The sequence below is a fragment of the Plodia interpunctella genome, chromosome 25, assembly GCF_027563975.2.
Source record: "Plodia interpunctella isolate USDA-ARS_2022_Savannah chromosome 25, ilPloInte3.2, whole genome shotgun sequence".
NCBI classification, from domain to species: Eukaryota; Metazoa; Arthropoda; class Insecta; order Lepidoptera; family Pyralidae; genus Plodia; species Plodia interpunctella.
In genome coordinates this window covers 2,519,111-2,546,495 of record NC_071318.1, presented here as the reverse complement: position 1 = coordinate 2,546,495, position 27,385 = coordinate 2,519,111, and the positions used below count along the sequence as shown (strand labels likewise).

The following is a 27,385-nucleotide window of genomic DNA, read 5'->3' as shown; positions in this document are numbered from 1 at the left end:
CTAGGTTTCACAGAGTTTAGAATAACAATACCGATAGGAGTGTCATCTTTTTGTGTCATGTAATCATTATTAATTCAGTATTTGTGTAATGTGCAAAAATATTGATTTATTTGGGATTTTATAATCAAAAGAAAATGTATCTAACAAATGGGATTTTGACAATAGGTAATAGACAATAGGTAATATAAATTTCTTGTATTCTCTTTATTCAAAACGAACTTTAATCCTTAGCTCCGCACATGTAAATTTCCCACCGACTATATGCTATTTCGTAAGTCCTCAATTTATATTCGAATTTTCAAGAAAATTTGATTTTTAAGTAAAGCGTGAAGAGATACAAAATTATTATAATTATTACAATTAGGACTTGCTAAAATAATAAGATTTTTGTTGAAAGTAGTATTTTTTGAAGCTCCTAATTTTGGCTATACACATGTTGGCAAACAGTTCGCCAAACTTTGGCGGATTCTTTCATTCTCGTCGGCATCTGACTTCCGCGATAGTGTGAGATGGCATTAAGTGTTAGGTAATTCGATTAAAAGCATTATACGCTCTTTTTTTTAGGTAATATCTGCCACTTCTATTTGCCTATAATTACTCCAAATTCTGTGTGTGATCGCTGGTTTATTGAGAAAATAGCCACTAAGCAGCCGTTAGACGATGAATTACATTTGTTGTTGTTACACGTGTTTTTCTGACAAATAGATACTTCATTTTTATGTGAAGATTGTTCATAACCGCAAAATCGTTATTATATTTAGTTAGTTTCTTTGTACTGTATTATTTATTATTTTTAATTCTGGAATTTCATTAAAATTATCATACACTCGGAGGGATATGAAGTGGGCCTATTTAGAGGCGAAAACCACACGCCATAATATGTTAGATAACACCCTAGTTTTTGCATTGAGAGTCTAATAATCAAAATTCCATAGTGAAATTAGTGCAGTTTTATAGTGAGCAATAAAATCGTGTATTAATTAACGAAATTCCAAAAACAACCATTAGTGTATTTCGATTTCAAACAGTATAACGATAGATAGGAGTATACTAATAAGGATCAGCGAAAAATATGATTTTTCATATAAAATTGCGCCTTATATTCGGTGCAACTATTATTAGCATGAGTAAGTACAAAAAATCGGTCTACTAATATTTACTTCTATATAAATTATAGGACTAATAGGAGCCAAAACTATTTTTTTAGAATTCTTTTCTGTCTGTATATTTGTTCGCGCTTTACGCAAAAACGACTGAATGGAATTTAATGTGGTTTTCACAGTTTTATAGCAGATGATAGGTTTCATCGCGATACGTCGTTTGGAACACGAATTGAAAAACATATTTATGAGCGAACGGATATAATAACCGCAGGCGAAGCCGCGTCCAAGAGTTAGTTTTGAATAAAAAATAATGACAAGGAAATAATATTATTGTCTATTTTATCAAAATCCCGTTTATTTAGGTTCTTAATGTTTATAATCTAGACAATTCTTTTGATTATAAAATCCCAATTAAATCAGTATTTTGCACATTGCAAGTTGATTATGTAATTACAATGAGTATTACAAAGAAGTTGCAGCATTTCCCGGACTAAACGTAAACCATTTTTTGAAATAAAATATATGTTTTCACACATTACAGTATCCTTACTCCTTGTCAACGAAAGTAATTGTCATATGGAAGAACTGATAGATGATGTGCCAAGGATCGACAACCTCACATGCACCTGTGAGAGGGTCTATGTACCTGTATGTGCCACTGACAATAGAACATACATCAACGAATGTTACTTCAACTGTTTGAATAAGTATAGAATAGTATTGGACTCTGAGGAGAGGAAAGCGATGGGCACAAATCCAATAGACCTTAATAAATATAACATGAGTATCATGTGGTAAGTCATCATAGTAATCTGCAGCGTGACCCACTGCTGGGTGTCTGGTCTCTTTCCGTCTACGTACTACTACCATCTCTGTCCTTGGCCATCCTTATGCAGTTGTTGCCAGAAATTTCTTTTATATCTATGACCCATCTAAGTGGCGGATGATCTGCGCTCCGTTTTCCATTTCTCTGGTATGAATAGAAAAATAATAATTACTAGATATTATCTGCGGCTTCGTTTCGCTTATCTCTTCGAAATGAATGAAATGGAAATACTTCTATGTTTAGTTATAGGTAATGTTATTCTCTAAAATTTCAACGAATATAAAAGAGAGGTCTCGGAGCATATGTCGTGAATCACGACACTGCTAGTATTCAGTGGATACCAAAAGTAGATAATAATTGTATAATGAAATAAAAACTTCGTAGGGTTCGCTTTCCTACATTTTTTTTCTTCGATATCTCTATTCATTTCCATTAAGCAAGTACTTCTTGGGTTCACTCCTTCTTGGGTGTGTTGTACTCTTGTTTGTTTCTTTGTTTGTAATATATTGATTACAAAGAACACATGTTATATCACATACATAACAGGATAAAATATACAATGGCGGAAGTATCTCACGAAGAGATCTCCGATCTCTTCCTGTCTCAGTTTCAGAGTTATGTGTGCCGTTGAGATTCATCCATTTATTTACTTGTAAACGAATTTCCAGGCGTGGACCATGCGTGTCTACCAGATTTGACAAGGTCATCGATTTGGAATACATCGCTCATTATGACTACCACCACTTTCCGTGGTCGTAGACGATTCACTACTTGACTATAAAATAAAATGCAATAAAGTTGGCATAATTTATCAAGATTATTTTTAATTTTAATTATTAAAGAAATTAAAAAAAACGTAATGGTGAAGCTAGAGCCGCTAGATATTAGGACATATATTAGGACAAATCACACATATTGATCTAGCCCCAAAGTAAGTTCGAGACTTGTGTGACGGGATACTAACTCAACTATACTATATTTTATAACATATACATATATAGATGAACATCCAAGACCCGGGCCAATCACAAAAAGATCGTTTTCCATTATAACCCGACCGGGGATCGAACCCGGGACCTCTCGGTTCAGAGGCAAGCAATTTACCACTGCGCCTAGGTTTATCTTTGAAGTTAAAATGAAGGTTGATTATGTAATTATGAGGCTTTTGAACAGAAAGGGGTCTAAAAATAAAAGTAGCAATTAAAAAGATAAATCTGCTTAAGATAGAAAAAAAGATATGACCACTTTTAATTCTGACAAAGCTGTTTTATATAGATTTTAATTGAATTTTATGGAGTCCCAGCTTAAACTACTCATGGCTTAGGGTCGTGGAATGAAACACACACAACGAATTTCTGGCACTATTAATGGTGGAGTGATTTGCAATTGCCTTATAAATTATACACACAGGTTGATAATCGACCAGAGTACAGGTTTCCTCACAATGTTTTCTTTCACCGTCGATGAAAACTACTATATATGAGTCAGATTGGCATACAAACTACACAAGTAGGATTCATACCTGGGATCTTTCGGTTCACAGGCGGGCGTCACCATCGCTTCAAAAAATAAATCTATTTAATACAATTTTGTTTAACTGCCAAAAACAAAGGAACACAAGTTCATAGCTTAATGTTAAATTCAAGAACATGATTAACCTTTAAATTATAAATGACATTCAAATTATCACGGCTTCTAATTGGCTTAATGAATTCTCGTAACAAAAACGTAAATTTTAACGAGCAGAAACATGCTCGCAGTTGAATGGTTTTTCATGAAAAAAGCATTAATAATAAGATGTCAATTTTGTTTGTTCAAAAGTTTTTATACACCAATTTGCATTGTTGTATAATAATAACGTCATTTGTAGGTAAGTATGTGTTGTTTTAATTGGAAGAAAAAATTGAAATTCTAATAGAAGTCAGATTTTATTTGTCTGTAGATTTGTGCATCAAATAAAACAATTTTACATGCAGATTAAATTGTAGTCTAAATTAAAATCATTATTAGGAACATCATACTATGTGCTGCATAGAAGCTGAGATATTAATTATAGTAGATAGGTACTATAGTCAGTTAATAAACTCAGAACACACAGATGAATTCACGTGCAAATGTTAGTCGATAAATAGATAAAGAAATATATTTTTTTTACAAAAATGTTTTGTTGTTTTCAGAGAAATCTTAACGCATTTAACTCGTGGCAAATAAACCATTGAGGAGTTCCCTTGTCGAGAGCCGATCTTGGGTGCTCCATCTTGCATATCATAATAATGCATTGTCATCCAGACTAACCGTGCATAAAAATTATAGCTCAATTGGTTGAAGATCAAGATTCAACAAGAACAAACATGTTAAAGTATACGCAGGTTAAATAAAATCTTATAAAAAGGTAAAATAAATAACATTTTCGCTTAGACTAGAGAAGACTTAGCAATGAGTTACAAAAATTAAAACTCACTTTTGAGCTAAAAAGTTAAGCAAAACGAAAATTTAAATGAAACGGCGCGCGTTCAGTCGGAAACGGCTTCCGCAAATGAACGAAAAAAAATCGCAATCATATTTCCGCATGTCGTAGATGATAGTAGAGCAGAATAGATGCTAGTAGTTTGTAGCTTTTAGACAGAAATAGATCTGGACAAGCTTCTCACGAGGTCATCCTTAGATATTATAAAACAAAGTCCTGCACCGTGACTGTTTGTCTGTTCGCTTTTTGTTTTTTTACCCGAGCGAAGCCAAGACGGGCCATCGTTTATACAGGGTTACAGGTATCAAACGCAATACCTAAAGACTACTTGGGTTCATCAAAACAAGCAACTTGTATACTACTTTTCGTGATCCGTATTTTTTTTTCATATAAAAAAAATACAAGCTAATTTGCGATTCTACACATCTTAACTCTATGTAATAGCCAAGCAACATGAGACAGTACAGTAGCGTTATATAGCGGAATCGAACATAGAGGTAACGTTTTATAGAAACGACATTAAAACTAAAAAGGAGGAGTAACAAAAGTCGTAGAACAAAAGATGTTGGTCTCTATGTACCTTATGCATCTTTGGAAGGTTATGCGTTAGATACCAGTAATTCCTGTATGTATAAGTAAATCTTCAGGAATAACATAGTACAAATTCACGGCAGGTGTGATTAAGGATATATAGTTATTTCGCATTGAATCTGAAACTACTTAGAGAATTCCTGGAAATCTAATTTACGCTGTAGATGTCTAGGAAGTGTTGCGAAGACCAATTTATTTAATTCTGTTTTCTCAGCAGACTGGCTTTAGAATCATTATAGACAGCTGCGGACATTGCGTAACGAAGTTAGCTTAATGCCTAAAACTAGTAAATATTTTTTTTAAACACCTAAAATCATATTTGAATTCAGCGAATTTAAAAAAAAGCGGTATTGTAGATCAATTATTATTACATACACAGTATAAAATAAAGACGCTTCCCGCTGTGTTTTCCTATGTATCTACGCAATGTATTTTGATGCGGATTTTTATATTAGATAGTATGATTCAAGAGGAAGGTTTAGATGTATAATTTATTATGGTTTTACCCAAGCGAACCCGGGGCGGGCATCCTGTTTATCACATTACGCAATAAACAACAAGAAGAATATCTGACCCGATAAAAGAGTCAGTTCTCTCGAATGTTCGATAAGGAAACTCAACTTTCTAATTTAGTCAAGTATCGTCAAAATAACATCTCCTGTTTCTATGATCAGTCTCACGTACACAGTCATAAAAAGTACACTTTTTGTTTGTGAATGTTCGCCGTGCGGGAAACGCGCCACGGCCAATACTTGAATCGTTTGTAGTCAGGGAATTTTAATATCTAAGTTCTGAACGATGGGGCGTTTAATTTTGTTTTTATCAGCAGTTTTTATGTGTTATCTCTCTCATTTTATCGTTTAGTTGGTGCAACGAACATCGGCACCCAACGAGGGACGGTTGTGCATGAATACCTATATGTTATTTTTGTTAAGAGTAGTATGCAAGAAATCTCTCTGACGACAATGGCAAAATGTTTTTTTTTTTTTTTGTAAAAATCTTATTTTCAAATAAATTTACTCGTTGTTGCGCTGCCGCGTTATGTGGTTATGTCGGCGGTTTCGGTATACATTATATTATACGGTGAAGGAAAACATCGTGAGGAAACCTGCACACCGGTTGGTTCTTATTAACTTGTATGTGAAATTGAGAAGGCAACGGCAAACCACTCCATTAATAATGCCAAGAAAGTTGTTGTGTGTGTTTAATTCCACGTAACAACCACGACCCTCAGCCATGAGGAATACGACTATGAAGATATTATACGGTATAGGTTTTCTTATTGCGGTAAATCAAGGCACTCATAACGCCGCAATGTTCGCGCATTCGCGTCGGCGGCATGGGTCTGAGTTCGGCGACAGTGTGGAGCTAGCATTATATATGTACACATACTCATAGCATGATTCGTATGCGAAGCTCGCGTAGAAAGTTCTACTTTTTCTCGGCAAATTTCCTAATACCCACAGGGTAGGTACCTAACATATGAAAACCACATACACCATTATAAACCTTATCTACTGCTTTATATGATATAATTTAGCGTTGAGGATTTTGTGAGAAAAATATTGTTATATTAACAACTTTATTTCCCGAGTCTACATAGATATCCTTCGTCCTTCCTCAACTTAAAAGGGTTAAAAGAAGAGTTCGTATTAGTGCCCTTTGTGAATAAGAAACTTGTATGCGGAAAAGTTTCAGATCAAATCTGATTTCAGAATCTTAGGAATACATAATTGTAACATTGAACTCATTTGCTTTGAGGAACTCTTTGCAGTTTATTTGAAATGAATCATCAATTTAATGGTTATTATAATACATTGCAATACAAAATTCTTTATTGCATCAAAACTTACAAATACCAACGTAAGTACATACATTAGTAAATAATCCTAACATTATAAATGCCAAAGTAAGTTTGTTTGTTACCTGTTCACGCTTTATCTGATCAACTCTAATCTTTATAAAAGTTTGAAGTACGGAGAAGGACATAAGTAGGGCAGATAGCCAGAACAGCGTTTCAAAAGAGGAGGAAGAGGAATGGGGCGGTCATAAAATCAGAACGGATCTAATAAATGGTCTTATCTAAATTATTACATAGCGCGCCATGCTGCGCCGCCGTCAGTCATATAAAAAAAGAGGAACATCAAAATTATTCTTCGAACAACACCAAAAAAGTGTGCTTCGAGGAATACAAAAACATTGAAATTTCTTTCTTCGAAGCGCACCCAATTTGGATCAGTGTTTTTTTTTTTAAATGAGTTCTTTAGTTAGATAGTATCTGAAAATACAATCAGTGACTACCTCCATCAATATGTACTGTATGTGACACAAATATATTTTTCACAAAACAAGAAATAAATGTTCACCTTCGTTGGTAAAACAGGCACGGATGGACATTGGATAGAAAAATAGGCACGTTCCATTGCACATAGACTTCTCACGGCAATAGACAACCAACAAGCATCATCAGCGATTTTAACATCCCCACTTTTGGGCACTGAGTATGGGCCATGACACATTGCGGATTGGCGAGTTTTAACGAATGCAAATACAACCGGGACCAACGGATTAACACCTTCGAAGCACGGAGAAGTTCAATTTTGATCATTTTTGGTCACCCATCTAATAATCTAACATTGTGATATTGACTTAACCGCCAGTAACACAGGCCGAGTGCGCTATTACGGCATTGAGCTACTTTGAACAACCAATATTTATTTTGTATTAATTGATTTATTTGTACACACAATAGTTTACCACTTAAACATTATAAGAATATATCATTTGATCAGCCTAGTTATAAGACCAATAATATTACAAGGTTATTTGTTAGGCAAATTCAAAAACCCCCTACTTTCAATATTCATTTCACTACAACTTTTGAACCGCTGAACCAATTTTGATCAAACATCTAAGAACCACCGCATATAAATTACCTACCTATCTATTAAAAAAAAACGCATCCAAATCGGTTGATGAGCTACGGTGTCACGTACACAGTCAGACAGACAGACAGACAGACTTAGCTGTCAAACTTATAACACCCCTCTTTTTGCGTCGGGGATTAAAAATGAGAACACGCATGTTATTGGTCTGACAAAAAAACAATACGTAAATAGTATAGCTTTATATCAACTAACTTTTTATAGCCGGTTTGGTAATGAATCATCCAAACATATAGCAAAAAATACAAATTAATTTATGGTTTAGGAAACTAATGTTCCTTTCTCCGAAGATCGTTAGATTTTTTGATTTACTCATTTCATTTTAAAAAACGTGCTATGCGACTAAATAATGTAGTCTATTGCGTATGCCATGTCTATTCTTAACGACGCTAATGTCTATCCCTATTAGTGATAAAACCTGCAATTTTTTTCTGGAACCCTCATTAGTAACTGCATTCCTTCTTGGCAGGACGTGATTGTTTTCGTTAATACATCGCTAATCATCTGTCTGTAACAAAATCGAGACTATATATGAGTTGGATTAAATTATGGGGTACGTACTTTATGACTTTTCCGCTTTTTTTAATTCTCAGAGAGTGACAAGGAACGGTCGGTAGACTTTTTTGAATAATAGTAGATTAGTAGCCAAGGGCTGTAAGGCATCAATTGCAGCCAGAGATATTTAGCCTATAGTTCGAAGGTGCAATTGATGCTTACACTCGAGCTAACTAATCTGCTTTATATCTCGATTGTGAGGTAAGTAGAATAAAACGTAATTATAAAAAAGTCGCAAAAACAAACAATATTTAAAGTAAAAGTTTTCTATTCCCGCCGTTTTTCATTAAAAAGAACCAAGTAAAGAACTTTTTAATTTTTTTTTAAGAACGAAACTAAGCTTCGCCATTCGATACCTATTTAAAATTGATAACTATTATATTTATACGAAGACAAGGCTGAATAGCGAAGCGACCTCTTTGCTCATTGGGCTGAATGCATGATGGTTAGATATACGCGAACTTTTTGAAAGAGTGAAGTGTTTTTTTTTTACTTACCACCCTAGGGCTTTTCTACATTATTACCCTAGAGCGCTAATTGGTCACTTACAAGCCCCATTTGGGGGTAATAAGGACCTACTTACCGAATATGAGAGATGGAAATTGCCATTTTTGACACAAGCTTATCATAAAGATCTTATTGCATTCAATGCGTTACAAAAAAATATTGTCCGTATAAAAGCCGTTGAGTCGTTTTTATTTTATTTTTTTATTCACCTTATCATAGAATCAACAGCACTTGAACAAAAATTACATCTTATCTTACAGGGTTTAAACTTAATGCCAATTACAGATTCTTATTTTGTAAATTAAAAAGTTTTAAACAGCTTAGAACACAAAGAAAAGAAAACAATAGACAAACAGGGACGCATCACGTTATGTGTGCAATGGGTATAGACTATAACATTATATGTGTGTAATAGGTATACTAATTAATTATAGTTACCTAATTGGGAGCCATAACTGGGTGGCAGTTATGGCTCTCAATTAGGTAACTAGGTATCAGGTCATACTCATTAAAATCCAAATAATACCAGTGCCCTTATTTTAAATTTACGTAAGTTTTAATTTTGGACTCGAAAAAAAAACTAATTATAATGATGAAAATTACATTTTGCATTTCTAAATAATCTGAAAACAAACTCATTACATCCCTGACATCATAACAACACACCGCTTACCAGAGAGTGAGTAATTTTCAAAAAGTCGAACGGCCTAATCGGTTTTTAATTATGATTTAAACAGAAATAATTAAACTTCAGAATCACGACTCAAAAATAACAAAGTACAGAATAGACACTTTAGGTAAAATGATGTAGCAAAAAAAAATTCTAAAAAATTAAACAATTTTATTCGTACAATGACTAAGACCCATTACGATGTCTGATATAAGCATAATAGAATTCTGATACACATGCTAAAAGGAATAGAATTTCCATAAAACATGTCATTTTTGACTACTTATTTATTATCGACAGCACATCACATTCATTGCAAATTCACCGTTATTACCATGGAATTAAGGTCCATGAAGGGTAACTACGAGTAATTAATTGACTAAAGATTGGCTGGTACACTATTGGAAACTTGTTTTCAAGTGACATATCGATATTCATTGATTCAAACCACAGCAGTCGTTTCTATATATTAGGTTTTATGATATATCTTGTTGCATTCGGCAAAATTACGTATAGTACAGTTACATGCGAGGATGGGGCACCCTCGCATGTAACTGTACGTCACAACCACATTACTGATGCTCCACCGTTGTAGCTAACAATTGAACGTCCGAGCGCCATGCCGTACCGCAAGTAACTGAGCGCAGCCTCAGCACTACGACTTTTGCACTAGCTAATAAGTCAATGCGAAATAAATAATTTCATTTCATTGCTATCATTGTGCGAAGGTATGATAGTTTAAATTAAATACTATTATTACGTGCAAAAGAGATCTTTTTTTATACTACTGAGCAAACAAGAATGCATACCACCTAATGGGAAGTGGTCACCGTAGCCTATTGACGCCTGTAATCATATATATGTTCACATATGCATACATACTATCTGCTTACCAAGTGACAGTTCTGTGCCTTCATCATTTTCGGGGGTCGAAATTGTTAACAGGTATATTAATCAAAACACCGTTTAAATCAACGAGTGTTCATTTTGTTAATGGTGCAAAAGTTAACGTTACTTAGAGCCTTCAGTAATAACTTGCAGTGTTATTTGTCATCGTTAGTTTAACAGCGGCCATTTTGAATTATGTTTTACTGCTGTTACCCGTCTCTCGGCCCGTAGTAGCCTTCTAATCAATAAAATGTGCCTTTTCAAAGGTTCATTAAAATTTGCTCAGCGGTTTAGATGTGAATGCGTGACAGACAGAAACACAGACAGACTTTCGTATTTATAATATTGGTATGGAAATATGGATTGTCGGTCCTGACGAGTCGGATATGATATGATGACGAGGATGCGGTGGCTTGTGGTTTGACCCTAGAATGGCAATGGAATGGTCCTTCATTCCATATCATCCCGTGAATGTCGTACGAAGCGATTAAGGGACACATATCTTTGACAGCTGATAGGCAGCAATAGCATTACCAAGAATAGATCAGACAGGAGGCCAGTTGTAAAATCACACCTCGACCTTCAAAATTTAAATGTTTTTTACGTTCATCCCGGGTTTCGCGGCGTCACAACCTTGGATGCAACCGGGAACATGAGAAGATGAGAAAAAGGAAACCTATAATGTTTGTTAGTATGAATGATCACGCCACCCACCACTAAGAAGAAAGAATCCATGCTACTTTTATATATGCTAAGTCTGTCTGTCTTTCCATTTGTTTGTCTTTAACGCTTTCACAGCTGGGCCAATTTTAATGACATTTGGTACAGAAAAGTTAATGACCCGTAGTAAAACATAGGCTACCGCGGACGGAGTTGAAGGCAGAAGCTAATAGGATATAAACATAAGAATAGACCCGCAATAACATCGTCCAGTAGTTGGTCGAGCGCCAATGCCTGCGCGCGACAGTTCAATTTTCAGCATGTTCGGAGACACGATTATGTTCATTTTGTACTTATACCATTTCTCCTTTGGCTCGTCCGGCTTTCCTTCGATCTCATCAAATTGGAAACTGAATAAATTAACATCGTAATTCTTATTTTTTAACGATTTTCGTAAAAAAAAACTATAAGATTTAGACTGTGGCTATAAGACTGGCCGCCTGCCGAACGTGAAACTTTGGAAATGCCGTTGTTGACTATCATCCTGCCATACTAATCATTCCATCACTGGATAATATACGCAATCACTTTTGCTTCGCATTTTTAATGGAACGAAACCATATAACACTGAGGGTGAGTTGCACCGTCAAATTTGACGTTGATTTTAATCGGCGCTGACGTTTAGACAAAATGACGTGCTACGCTTTTTGTGCCCCAGTTAAAGTTAACGTCAAAGTTGACGGTGCAAGCCACCCAGAGAAGGGAAATCGGACTCACTCGTAAAATCGAATATCAGTATTTACACAGTTTTGTTTGTTGTTCATAAAACAAAAAAGTTGACGATTAAACATTTGAAAAAGGTTTTCGTCGAAGTATAAAGGGATTTCTACTGCGCTGGTATTAAAAGACACAAGTGGACTTGAAAACGTCTGAAGGAGCGCATTCGCAGGATTGTGAAGGATCTTGTTTTGGCTACATACCGCTTTTTATAGTAGTTTGTAGCTTGTGAGAAATAACTATTTAATATAAAAATTGACGTGAAAAAGTGGCTATGAAGGTCTAATTTCTGAATAAATTATTCAAATTTGAATTTTTACAATATTTCTAGGATTTGAAGAGAGCACTACGATAAATTATATTATTGCAATTTGATAAACTCACTCTCACTCTCTCTTATCTGAGCCAGTTGTTACACTCGTTAATTCTTCCGGCTTCTTCCCCCGCCACTAAGCATCGGAGCTTAAGACCCACTTTCCTAATTTTTCATCTCAAATCTTTGGTATGGCAAACTGTATAATTTTATTTTTTTTTTTGTGCACACGGAGAAGTGGCAACATTTCTGAATTTATATTTTTAGGGTAACAGCAAAATATTTTTTTTTTAAATACGCACATTGACTTAGCCCCAAAGTAAGTTTTAGACTTGTATTATGAAATACTTAACGATACTATATTAAATTTTAAAAACATATACAATAAACATCCAAGACCCAGATCTATCTGAAAAAGATCTTTTTCCACCTTGACCTAATCGGGGATCGAACCCAGAACCTCCAGTGTAGCAGTCCGCCATGATGACTATTCGGCCACAGTGAAACTACCTATACAGATAACTTTTCAATTTAATTATCCCGCTAAACAGATATATTATTTTTCTATATATCTATACTTAAATAGTGACTGGACTATGTCTGTACATAGGAAAAATAAATAAATATTTAGGGTCAATAGTATCTTATTATAAGTAATTAATTGGACCAAGACCATTCACGTATATATAATCGGAGAAAAGGTTTGAGCAGTCTGTTTATTTGGATAAAAAGATAAGGTTCTTAAAGCTCCTTAGAAACTTTCTCTATTGAATTAAATCTAATAGGGTAAGCTTACTTAGAGAGGATTGTATAGTTATTGTTTCGATTTAGAGTGAACGAAAATGATAAATAAGTTTTTTACAAAAACGTCATTTTTGAGATGAGCTTTTATTGTGGTCAGAAAGTTCTTATTGCATTCTTTCTGTGACAAAAAAAAATACGCACAAATAAACCTTTGAGTAAGTTCCTACCTCTGGAGCAATGCACCATCAAGTCAAGCTTATCATAATAATGCATTGTCATCGAAACTAAACGTGTGTACAAAATTTCAATTCAATCGGTTGAAAAGATCCGCTTCAAAATTGAGTTACAAAGTACATTTGAACATAAACTATACGATGCAAGTTAAATAAAATCATTGTAAATAATCAGAAATATCATTTTTCTGAGACGATACTTCATCATCATTGCCACATCAATTACATTAAGCTTAGTAAGTTAATCAGCAAAACAGTTTGTGAGAATTAACATACAATCTGTACAAGTTAATCCTTTGCGAGTACAAGTTGGAAGTAATTAAACTATTCCTTTGATTCTTAGCGGAACTTGTACTAATTTCGGAAAGCAGTCTTGCCTTGTCTCCCGTTGTTAATTCTGTTCTCAAATTTAAAGGAACTTATAAGGATTTATATTTATTGGGTGGATATCATTCTTTAAACAATAATTTATTTAAAAAATACAGAACCTTTCGAAATGCAATAAAAACTCTGTTTACAGCACATTTTCTAAATGTAATAACTGAATTCAAATTGAAATGAGAAGAAAAGCGTAAACAATAATAGTCCTGATATATTTTTTTATTATTATTAGTTAAATAGAGACCTTTGGAAGACAAAAGGAGAGGTTTTTACCCAGCAGTGGGACACAACGGGCTGTAAAAAAAGTTTATCATAAATTGCTATGTAAAAGCGGAGCGGTAACTCGACTAGTGCCTTGCTAAGTTTCGAACAACCTCAATCAGTACAGCATACCAGATTGGTAACTGATTTAAGTTACCGAACAAACATTTTTCTTACAACAAAGTATTTTGCTACAAAGTTTCGTGCTAAGATCCGTTGATATTTACTATTAGTAATTATATAGTTTTATTCAGTTTATTATTAATATTACAAATGCGAGTTTGTGAGGATGTATGTGCATATAAGGTTTGTTACTCTTTCACGCAAAATCTACTTCAGGGACTATGAAATTTGTTACGCGGGTAGAACATGACCTTGAATATAACATAGGGTACTTTTACGGATGATTTTTTCCCCGATTTTTTTTATGAAGCGGTGGTGGTGTAATGGTTAAGACGCCCGCCTGTGGATCGAAAGGTCCCAGGTTCGAATCTACTCGTGCCACATGAGTTTGTATACCAATCTGATTATAGTAATTTTCATCGACCACCACTTGCTTCCGGTGAAAGAAAACATTCTGAGGAAACCTGCACACTGGTTGATTCTTAGTGTGCGAAATGGAGAAGGCAAACCACTCCAATAATAATAAGACCGATGGGACTCTCCATTACTGTAATGGGGAGTCCCATCGGTCGAGTATTCCTCACGATGTTTTCCTTAACCGGAAGCAAGAGGTGGTCTATGAAAACTGCTATACATGAGTCAGATTGGTATACACCCATGTGGTACGAGTAAGATTCGAACCTGGGACCTTTCGATCACAGGCTGACGGTCTTAGCCACTTGACCACCACCGCATACCATATTTAAAACTAATATTTCAACAGGATACGCGTCATATGCACTTGCCCTTAAAAGTATGATTCCCTTTGATGTACTTGTAGTCGCTAAGGACCTTTGAAGTTTCTTTGACACTTTCATTTCACTCTTTCCTCTCCAAAAACATTAAGGAATGTTGACAATGTTATTATGATTAAAGTAGATTTTGAATGGCATCATTATAATGGAAATGCAAGCATTTCCATACAACAAGTTGTAAGATTTATTCTTTTTTGTGCGAATTTCAAGGTTTTTGTAATATTTTCATTGCCTTTTATTCCCTTAATTTGAGAGAATTTAAATTAGGTTTATAATAATCTATATGGTGTAAAAGGTAATTTAGCATCCTTAATTGTCAAAACATTACCTTTGTATTAATACATTTAGTATGCAAGAGAGTTAGAATGCTCTCCGTTTATTAGTTAGCTGATTGCTAATGATGAATTCAATCTAACTAAGTAGGTAATTTATTTATATTGTCACAAATTCTAACGTATATAAACTGAAGAATATGACCAACCAGATAATAGTGGAAACCATATTGAAAATGTTTATGATTATTTTGGAGCTCACAGAAACTACCTACAAAAGAATTAATATCTTTTGAGTTATAATAGCCTAGTACCTACTGATACCTACCTACCTACCTACTAGATTATTTTGGAGCTCACAGAAACTACCTACAAAAGAATTAATATCTTTTGAGTTATAATAGCCTAGTACCTACTGAATCAAAAAAGTATCATTCTGTCCGTCTTTATGCACCTATTTATAGTCAACAGCACATAAATCTAGGCAAACTCACTGCAGATTCACCCCTATTACCGCCAGATAGAGTTCAATACGACTAGAAATACTACTGATAGTACGAAACTTTCCCGCTATAGCATATAATCGAGGGAGATTAATCCATAATTTGAAGTCAATTTTCTTTTCACGACTCCTTCATTTTTATTATCGCAAAGAGGATGTATCGTAAAAAATCATAGCGTACATAAAAAAAAATGAATTGTTAACAGACTGTAAATTCAAATAGTCTACCAGGATATCATAAACGTGGAGAAAATCAAAAAGTATTCTTTACGAGCCGTTGGTTTTTGCAAGTATTTATCCTTACAGTTTACGCGAATATAAAAAAAAATAGAAACACATGTTTATAATTTTACGAGATAAAATACCTTTTGAATTTATGCGGGTTACCTTAAGACGGGAGATATGGTACGTTGGAGAGTTGTTATTTATTTAGTGTTAAGGTGTGGTTACAGTAGTAACGATATGATTTTATTTGATTAATCGGTTCATCAATATTATGACGACATAGGCTGTAGAAACCTATATCATCTTACATAAGACATAGCTTTTACAGCTAACTCTCTTTCATATTCATATTTATTTGCCAACCATTACAATAATCACAAGATCATATTCGTAGAACTTCAGTGTTCATCATCACGTGTTAAGTTTAATTCGGGGTCGTGACACCGCGAAACTCGTAGCCAGTGTAAAAAAACTAATCTTAAAAATAATTAACTGCTTTTCCCCTATTTTTCTTTCGATGTCTTGTCACTTGCAACACTCATCATCGTCATCTGCAGCCTTCGTGATCCACTGTTGGGTACAGGCCTCCTCCAACCGGTCTCTGCCCTTTGTTTTTTTTTTGTTTACCCAGGGGAATGCTTGTTACGCACTGAGTGTGGGACTCCTGGGCCGCTAGTCGGCCCAGCCTACCCACTAAACCCCTGGGGCGTTTCCACGCTGTCGTTATGGGGGACGTCACGGGGTCGCTAGGCATTTCACCGCGACGCCCCCCCGGCTGGCCTTTCGGCCCCGACCTGGGCGAGCAGCAAGCACAAGTGCTAACCACCCGCCCCTTACGCCACGCGAGCGTGGCGCGGACCATCAAGCCCGCTCCGCGCACCAGTCAGAAAGCTGACGGGGGGAGCGGGCATCACCGACCACTGCTCCTGAAGGGACCAGCGGTCACAACACACACACAAAATCTTGGGTGCCACAGGGCACCCAAGTCTGCCTCTGTACGGGCTCAAGAGGTGATAGGCAGGTGACACCCACACATTGCGCCCGATACAGAGGCAGGCAGCCACCTTTCGGCCGCAGAGGACAGGGGGATCGTCGAGAGACATACCGACTCTCCTCTTCCCCTGCGGCCACACCGCACCATGTTCAGCGTCACGGCCGCGTTGTGGTCGCGGAGGACAAACCCCCGCGACCCCACCTCTGGTCCCCTCTAGTTTCCACATCCAAAGGCTGGTGGCGGGTCACCAGCCAATGGCAGTACTACTGAGGAGACCGTCCACCAGGCCCAGAGCACCCACCAAAGTCTCTGAGCCTTGGGTTACTCTTGGTTCACCGGGATGGCTGGTTGTGTCAGACCAGCCCCTCCGGTTACTAAGCCCCACCATCGCGACAAGATGGGAACCCGTCGGGGGGAACCGGTCTCTGCCCTGGGCCATCCTTATCCAATTGTTGCCAGCAATTTCCTGTGCATTACTATAACATGTATTCCTGTTTTCAACGTAAAATGTAACTGTTTGGCAAATACTACCTGAGTTAGTAAAAGTAAAGTAAAAAGTAAAAAAATGTGTTCATTTTCTCCAAAACAGTACAATACGAGTATATAGTAAAAAACAGATGAATTACAGAGAATGTTACAAAGTCTGTTTAGGAGACTGGAGCCTGTGTTAGGCAAGGCCTGTGTACCAGTATATCAATACTACAAATACAAAAATAATATAATTTGGACATGCGAAATAATTGTCTTTGTTTATTTATTCCTTTTTTATTATTTATTTATTTTTTATTTATATGTATAAATATTTAGAGGGTGTTTCTAAATAAACATGTTAAAGTTGTGTGTTTTTAAATAAACATGTTGAGTTGTATTTATAGTGTTATAGGTCTCTTTGATTTTCAAATAAAAACCGCTTCAGCTTATGATGAGTCATAAGCTTTACAATAGGCGGCTGACATTCCGGCCAAGGATGCTCCTAAAATATTTATTTTCAGTGATCATGCGACGGTAACCGTATTACAAAAACGTTGCAGTGGTTTTATGGGTTTTCCACGTAAATATATCTCCTTATCTGATGTGACATGACTTCATTATTTAATAACATTACAATCTTGACATAAAACGAGACTTTCAATGATTTCGAGATGACTGAATTGGAAAATTTTTACTCAGAACAATTTACTGAGTTTTGACAAATAGATAGCGTAAAATTTATTATGGTTACCCGTGCAAAGCCGGGACGCGCCGCTTGTACTATAGAAAAACATATCGCTCTTCTCTCTAATTTCACTATATTATAGTTATATATGTAGTTAATTTTCCAAGAAAAGCAATCACTCACTCGCAACGCGGTACAATACGAACTTTACTGTATGTTAGAACTAATAACTAAATCATGAGTGACAAATTGGATTTTAAATTGCTGCGCGCCAGATTAGTGCTTTACTAGGTACAGTCGACAGCGCAACAACATTCATTAATGCATACCAATAAAAAAATTACATTATGAGTATGGATGCATAAGGAAGCATTGGTGGGTCTGTATTGTAAATACGTAGGTAAATAAATTAATTCTATTCGCTTTTCCGGGTTCAGTACAAAAAAAAGGTATTACTTATAGGATCACTCGTGCGTCTGTCTATCCGTCCGTATGTAACAGCCAATTTACTCCGAATCTATTGGTCCAAATCAGGTGAAATTTGGTTATATGTTATTATATATTTTTTTCAAATTTACGCGAGTTCAACTCGCACTTAACCGGTTTTTTTTTTAGTTTTATCGTTTTCCCAACAATACTCCGGCCTGATCTTCTTATTAATTAAATTTGAATATATACCTACATACTCATGATCCAAATTCTGATGGATAGGTTCAAATACTGTTGACTGTACTTCAGTAATAGTACTGGAACTATTATATAATCTGTGGTAATAGGTAGTACCTGCAGCAGCCATGTAGAATATTCAGTTTTTACTGCCAGTGGAGTGAAATATATCCGCTGTTCAAATGATAAGACTCCTGTTTAGTTTTATGTCTTGTAATATGTTCAAGAATGTAACTATTTGGGGATAAACATATATTCTATTTCTTACTAGTTGCATTTCAATTATTCTATACTCGCTTTTGCCCGCGGCTTTGCCCGCGAGAATTTTCCAAGGGAACAGTTAGATACCTACCCTATGTCCTTCTCCACACTTCAAACTATATGTGTGCAAAATTTCAAGAAGATTGGTTGAGTATATAAATCGTGAAGAGATAGAAACTTACTTTTATAATATTAGTAAGGATATTTATTCTAACTGTGTATTAAATTTCGTCAAAATCAATCCAGTACAATTGGCATATTATAAATTTCTCTTCACGTTCGTAAAAAAATAAAGGAAAATAGATTATATCTGAAATAAACAATTAGGTTAGAATTTTCACAGAGATTCAGTTTCTTCATTTAATTGTCAAAAGAAATCAGTGAAAGAATTACCATATCTTCAGGGAGCTGACTTAATCAATATTCTAAATTAAATCCGATTTACATCTAAAGACGCTTCGTAGGCCATTTAGAGATGAACATAGATTTAGATAGAATGATTCAATTAACATTATAATGTATACCAGCTTTTGCCCGTGTCTTGAATTTCCCATGGGACCATTTATTTTTCCGGGATGAAAGGTACGGTACATTACGCAATTTTCACGCATTCACGTCGGCGTGTGTCCGAGTTCGGCGACAGTGTGGAGCTGGCATTAAACGCGCACGTACCTTTAACAACTCGGACGATTGAAAATACCAAATTATACAAAGATGAAGAATTTCTTGATGAGAGAAGCACTCGTCTTCAAATTCTTAATCTTTTCTTTCCTCTGCCTAATATATGTACTCGTATGTGAAGAAGAAACAAATTCTTTCTTTTTCTTCACATACGAATTCAGAAGAATTCGTTAAACAAGAAACACAACTTATTATTTTTCTTAACGCAAAAAAAAAGCCATAATGAATCCAACAGGCAATTAGTTCTTATTAAAACCCGAGTCATAACCGAGACATAAAAACGAATAGATATCTGTCCGTCCTTGTCCGTCACATATTCCTGTCACGTCAGATTCTTATCGTACTAATGGCCGAGGTGATTAGCCCATATCTAACTAATTACAACGAAGCGGTGGTGGTGTAGGTGATAAGCCTGTGGAACAAAAGGTGCCAGGTTCGAATCCTACTCGTGCCACATGATTTTGCACACCAAACTGGCTCATGTGTAGTAGTTTTCATCGACCAACACTTGCTTCCGTTGAGGGAAAACATCGCGGGGAAGTAACATCTTGTGTATGAAATTCGCTTCAAAACGGTTGAGGAAGCTCGTTGTAGCTGAGCCTGGGTACATTATCTATCTATCTATCTCTCATAAAAATGTGTATGTATATATACATGTATGCAAAATTTCATTACAAACAAACATATTTTCTCATTTGTAATATAGTTAGTATAGGATTAGGACTATGATCATGATTTGAGACATACATTTTTTTTATGACAACTGATAGCGACCTGCGAAGACAACACGCGAATTTTAATAAAAGTTAATGACGCTGTTTGAGATATTTCAAACGCAACACATTTATCATCTCACAAAGCGTCTTTTAAATTAAAAACAGTCTTCAAATTTCAGCTAAAGTTTCGCAGTAAATTGTGACAATTCAGCTTACCTGCCATGCAGCTTATTTACATAACACAAGATCTTTCGGGGAATGCGACGAAATTTCTGGAACCCTATTTTCGTGTTACGTGATATATTTACACGTGTGAAAAGAAGGTTTTTGGAGTTTGTTATATTGCTATGTCTTTAGCCTGCCCTAATTTTTTTTTATTTTATTCATATAATAATGTTTTATTTCGCTCGGGTAATCAATTAACCTTACTAGTTAACATGACATTTAAAAAGTTTTTTTTTTTACAAAAACGACATTTTAGACCCAGCTTTTACAGAGTCAGAGAGTTCTTATTGCATTCAATGTGTTAGAAAATGTCATGTCCGTGCAGTAAATCCTTAAGAAGTTCCTACATCTAGAGCCGTTCCTGGGGCACCATCAAATCATGCTTGCCATAATAATGCATCGTGATTCAAAATAAACGTGATTACCAAATTACAGCTCAATCGGTTAAAAAATCGAGTTACAAGATATCACCGGACATAGGCATATACTCACCTATACACTATACATGCATATTGCAAGTTAAATAAAAACTTGAAATAAAAACAAGGCATTTCGAATGACACAACAATAGTCCCCCTCACACCGGTGTATTCACATGCTAATACCACAATAACAATACGGCTGACACAACTTTGTAACTTTTCATCCAATGAAATAAACTTCGGCCAAGGGTTAAGCCCTCGGACCTATTCTCCTCGGGAATCTCGCCCTTTACAGCCTAAACTTATTTTACAACCTAAATTTATTTTATGACCTAAATTTATTTTGTAACCTAAATTTATTTTGCAACCTAAATTTATTTTGCAACCTAAATTTATTTTGCAACCTAAATTTATTTTGCAACCTAAATTTATTTTGCAACCTAAATTTATTTTGTAACCTAAATTTATTTTGCAACCTAAATTTATTTTGCAACCTAAATTTATTTTGCAACCTAAATTTATTTTGCAACCTAAATTTATTTTGCAACCTAAATTTATTTTGCAACCTAAATTTATTTTGTAACCTAAATTTATTTTGCAACCTAAATTTATTTTGCAACCTAAATTTATTTTGCAACCTAAATTTATTTTGCAACCTAAATTTATTTTGCAACCTAAATTTATTTTGTAACCTAAATTTATTTTGCAACCTAAATTTATTTTGCAACCTAAATTTATTTTGCAACCTAAATTTATTTTGCAACCTAAATTTATTTTGCAACCTAAATTTATTTTGTAACCTAAATTTATTTTGCAACCTAAATTTATTTTGCAACCTAAATTTATTTTGCAACCTAAATTTATTTTGCAACCTAAATTTATTTTGCAACCTAAATTTATTTTGCAACCTAAATTTATTTTGTAATCTAAATTTATTTTATAGTCTAAATTTACTTCAGGTTTGTTAGTTCATATTTTTTTAATTATTTATTGTTTATCATAATTATGATTGATTCATCGATAGTACAGTAAATTGTGCAACACATGACAATAACATCCTTGTTATTGTCATGTGTGTGAGATAATATCCTTATTTATACATGTATTTTTAAGATAGAAAAAACCCTCACTGAGCCAGATTAATCAGTATATGTCAAATCAACTTAAAAGCAACGAATTATTAAAGATAGCTGAAAAAATTTACTTGCCACTAGAGGTCGGTAGGTAGTAGTAAAAAGTTGGCGACTTGAATGTAATCTGACACCAGTGTTTGCACTAACACTCACGATAAGAAGAAGCTGAAAAATAAAATTATAGGGTCAAAATGTGAAGGTCTGGTAAATAATAATTATCACAGAATACTAGTAACTAAGATGGCGGGGTGCGAACGGGTGCTAGACAAAGATTAGGAAGCCTCCAACTTGAAACTGAGGGTTCAAGTTTTCTGGAACGTCTTTGTTTCAGGCACAAAAGTCAAAATGAACAAAGTGCTACAAATTGAGTGCAAAATTTTTATGAACGAATTTAGTAGAGTAATTCCTGACAAAAAAAAATTGGTAATTAATGACCACTAACACTAAAACCAATTATGCCAAAAAATGTGTTGTGTGATTTTCGTTCCACATGACCACCACCCGCAGCCATGAGGAATACGACTATGAAGAAGAAAAGAAAATTCAGTTCGAGCCATAACATATTCGATAAGTAGAATTATTATACCTTGACAACCGATTGCAATAGAAGGCAAAAGAGACAAGTCCTCTTTTCTCTTCTCTTCTTATTTCTCTAAAAGGAAAGCCAAGAAGGAGAGAGAAAGTGGTGTCGTGTAAGGAGGTCAAAACGATGGCTGAAGATAGAGATGGAAGGAACTCCACCGACCAGATCGTTGTTCGACAAATTACTAATTGTAAATTTTATGTTTGTGTCACCTAGTCTCGCTGAAAACCAGAGTGTCTTGTGTCGTGACACTAGCTTAGGAGGGCTTTAATGGAGAATATGTGAGATTTTTTTTTTCTTTTTTGTTGATGTATTGTTGTTACTTGTATTTTGTTGTTATACTATGTCTTATGCTTCATAAATTATATCTATTTATAAGTGTTAAAATTCCCAGTGGAACGAAAATGCTAATGAATAGACAAATGATGTGCGTGCAACAATTAAGTTCCCGGAAGTTGTCAGTCACGGCCCCGGGCGCGCCGGAGACAGGGGCGCCGGCCCCGGTCCGGGGGACAAGGATGATTTAGTACTCATTTTCTGGATGCGTAGTAATTTGAGGGCCGCTTTTGGACAACGATTATTGCGCCATTTTTGGTTACGTTTTCGTACTTCGCTCGGCCCATAAAACGCTTTATCAATTTGATGTTATGAATAATTTATCTAAATTGGTGTGCTATGAAATTAAATTTTATTTTTATTAAGGTAAAAATGTCTACGTACGTATGGTATAATATAATGTGGACTAACACATAGGTTACTTTCTATCCCCATATCTTTAAATTCCACGAAGACGAAGCCGAAGAGCGAAGCCCTGGGACGCAAGCTAGTATTATATTAAGACAAACTATAACGATGTAAATATATAATAACAGTTCAATATTTCATGTTACAACAAATTTATTCAATACTTTATTACTATCGACTATTATTAAGTACTGTAAAATTATGCAGTGAGGTTTCGTATGTAATAGTGTTGCCAAACTATCGATAGGTTTACAATCGATCGAACAACAACATCGAAAAAGCAACATTTATTTACATTAAAATGTGAATAATATACATAACGATATCATCGATAGTTGATTAAGTATTTTCTGGTTCTGAGCTATCGATAATGAATAGTATACATCAGATATTTTAAGACACCAATGACTAAAAGCCTTGTTTAGTACACATAATCATTCATTGTCAGTGACCATAGCCGAAAACAGCCAAGGATATAATAGTAACAACAACAACTTTACTATACGACTTAAAAAGTTAACAACATCCTTGGGGAAGACCACAAATGCGGTGGAAAGTCGACGTGAAGAAGATAGCCGGCTCAAATTGGATCCAGAGAGCTCAATGTCGGAAGGAATGGAAAAGGTTGAAGGAGGCCTACACCAAGATAGTTGAAAAAGGCTAAAGAAAAAGAAGAGAAGAACTATACTCGCTTTTGTTTCATCTATCGATAAATTATCGATATTGGACTATCGATTGACAGCACTAGTACATAACTGAAGTCATTATTATAAACACCGCGATAAAATAATCTGGCAAAATACAAATTTGGCAGCATTCACTACAAGTCTATATTCATTTTAGTAAATATACCTGTATGTATGATATAACAAGCTTTTGCCTGCGGTTTCCCACGCAATTTCCCAAGCAAACATTTATTTTACCGGGATGAAAGGTACCCTATGTCCTTCTCCATACTTCTTACTACATATGCAAAAGTTCAAGATGGTTAAAACACGATTATAACAGACAAAATATATAAGAATCGAGCTGACGCTGAAGGTGTGTGATAGCGATGCGTGATTTAAGGACACAAAAATCTAGAATTGTATAACCTAAGTATTATTTATTACCATGATATTGATCCTACTAATATTATAAATGCTAAAGTTGGCGAGTATGTGTGTTTGTTACTCTTTCACTCAAAATCTTCTGGACCAATGTTTACGAAATTTGATAGGGTAGAATACAACCTGGAATAACACATGGAGTACTTTTTATCCCGAAATTCCCACGGGAACGAAACCCCGGGGCGCAACTATTATTTATACATTTATAACCATGATGACCAAAGCAAAGTAATGCTTATTTTGAGGCTTATCATGGAAAGTTAGTGTGTTTCAGACAACCACAAATATTTGTACACGCATGAAATGTTTAACAGCTCTCATATTGTATGTTATAGCCACAAAAGCAGACATTTTTCATGATCCACGTGTAATGTTTACCGCAGTCGTAATATTCCGAGGGAGTTTTGTATCACAAGTTTATATTTGTGTATGTTTCTTCGCTTAGCAACAATTATTTTAAGCTTAGTTACAAGGATTACGAATTCTATTGAACCCCAATAACCCAAGGGACCCTATTCAGTTATCGCGTTCCTCGTCATCTATGACAAGGTCAGATAATTGTAAAAATATGTATTTTAAACACATAGACATCGTTGAGATATTATTCTACTCACTATTCTAAGATCTTAAAATATTTTTAACAAATTGAAGATCAAACTGTGATTTTATGGCAATTTGCCTTGCGTCAACCCTCTTCGGTAATGCTATTATTGACTGACTAGGTGTTGACCAGCTATCTAGAATCCCTGAGTCGCCAATGTATAAAAAGTCACTCTAATACTCACGTTATATATATACTATTATTATAAAGAGGTAAGCGTTTGTATGTTTGAGGCGGGTAATCTTCGAAACTACTGAACCGATTTCAAAAATGTTTTCACCATTAAAAAGGTGCATTATACAAAATTGCTGTAGGCTATATTTTATCTCAAAACATCTAGTACTAACTAAATTTATAATTGCAGTAAGTTTGTTTGTTACATATTAACGCTCTATCTACTTAATCAATCTTCTTAAATTTTGCATACGGGTAGTTTGAGGTGTATAGAAGGACCTTTCATCCCGAAAATATAACTATCACCGTGGGAAGTTTACGCAGGCGAAGCCGCGGGAAAAAAACTAGTTGAACATAAAACTAGCTAGCAAAATAGATTTTGGCAGCACAACTGGGTCGTTTTGACCACTGTTTGCGTATACGTCATTGGAAATGATTGTCAAATTCTAACATTAACATTCGCCAGTTTGCAATAACTATTTTCTGTGCGTGCTTTGAATATAAATGAACGAAAATTATGAGAACGGACTAGAGTTGGTCGTATTGGAAAACGGTTTGTTCAAAACTGTTTTATGTAAGATTTATATATCGATGTAAGACTATAGATCAACAAAAATGCAAAAAATATGTATCCGCATCCACGAATATCATCCATTTGTGGATGGAGTGGTCCTTATGATATCCAGCTAAGACCTGATAATTATAATCCTGATCACCGGTAGCTTGGTTTATGCTTGGACCCCGCTATCCCTTTTTTTGTTTTTGAATCATTTTATATTCAAAAATTTAAAAAAATATAAGTAAGAAATTTCGTTTACAAGGCATATGTGATATGTACATATTCTTCATAGACGTGTTCCTCACGACTGATGGTCGAGGTCATTACGTGGTATGAGACACACCCAACGACTTTTTTGGAGTGGTTTGCCATTGCCTTCTCCATTTCACATACAAATTGATAATCAAACAAAGTACAGGTTTCCTCACGATGATTTCTTTTAATGGAAGCAATTGGTGGTAGATGAAAAGTAACTATAAGTACATGACTCAGATTGGTGTACAAACTCATGTGGCACGAGTAGGATTGAACCTAGGACCTTCGGTTCACAGGCGGTTCTTAACCATTAGACCACCACCGCTTGAACATAGCATTCACATACCGGAGACTAACTTACTGTATTTTAGATTTAAATTCTTGTAAATCAATTTATTTTATCAACTTCTTTGTTAAATCTGTCGCGTGTGCGTATTCAGTACTAGCAAATCATCGTTTTATCTATCTATGTATCTATCTATCTATCTACCAATATAAAATAAATATGAGAATAATACTAAAACTGAAATACACCTTTACGTATGCAATGAAAATCAATGATTCCACCGTATTTGTGGAGGGATCACGGTGGCACGTCAAATATTGCTGGCTTTACCCAGAGACGGGGTACGTGACTGAAATACCTCCACTCCTCACATACACTCGCGAACGGCACAGATAAACATACTTGTTTTACACTGATCCTGAAAAAAAGTGTGTCGGAAACAGCTAAACATCATTTATTTATATTTATACTAGCTGCGCCCCGGGGCTTCACTCCCGTGGGAATTTCGGGATAAAAAGTACCCTATGTCTTGATCAAGGTTATATTCTACCCGTGTACCAAATTTCATAACAATCGGTCCAGTATATTATGCGTGAAAGAGTAAATAAATAAATAAATATATTAGGACAAATCACACAGATTGAGCTAGCCCCAAAGTAAGTTCGAGACTTGTGTTATGAGATACTAATTCAACGATACTATATTTTATAACAAATACATATATAGATAAACATCCAAGACCGGGCCAATCAGAAAAAGATCATTTTCCATCATGACCCGACCGAGCATCGAATCCGAGACCTCTCGGTTCAGTGGCAAGACCCATACCACAGCGCCACCGAGGTCGTCAAGAGTAACATAGATACATCCTCACAAACTTTCGCATTTATAATATTAGCGTTATCCATATATGTTTTATACATTAGCGAATAGGCTATGGCACAGGCACGACTCCCTCGATCTCTTAGTAAAAATTTTTCGTT

General features: G+C 35.2%; 2 long non-coding RNA genes across 2 annotated transcripts in view; both read left to right on the top strand.

The window, feature by feature from the left end:
- Positions 1-27,385, top strand: part of LOC128680892 (uncharacterized) — an 81,486-nt gene that overhangs the window by 32,092 nt on the left and 22,009 nt on the right. The gene's annotated exons all lie outside the window — the stretch shown is intronic.
- Positions 967-2,744, top strand: LOC128680891 (uncharacterized). The gene is made up of 3 exons (XR_010370240.1): positions 967-1,127; positions 1,645-1,897; positions 2,598-2,744. It is a non-coding gene; the product is annotated as an uncharacterized LOC128680891 (long non-coding RNA).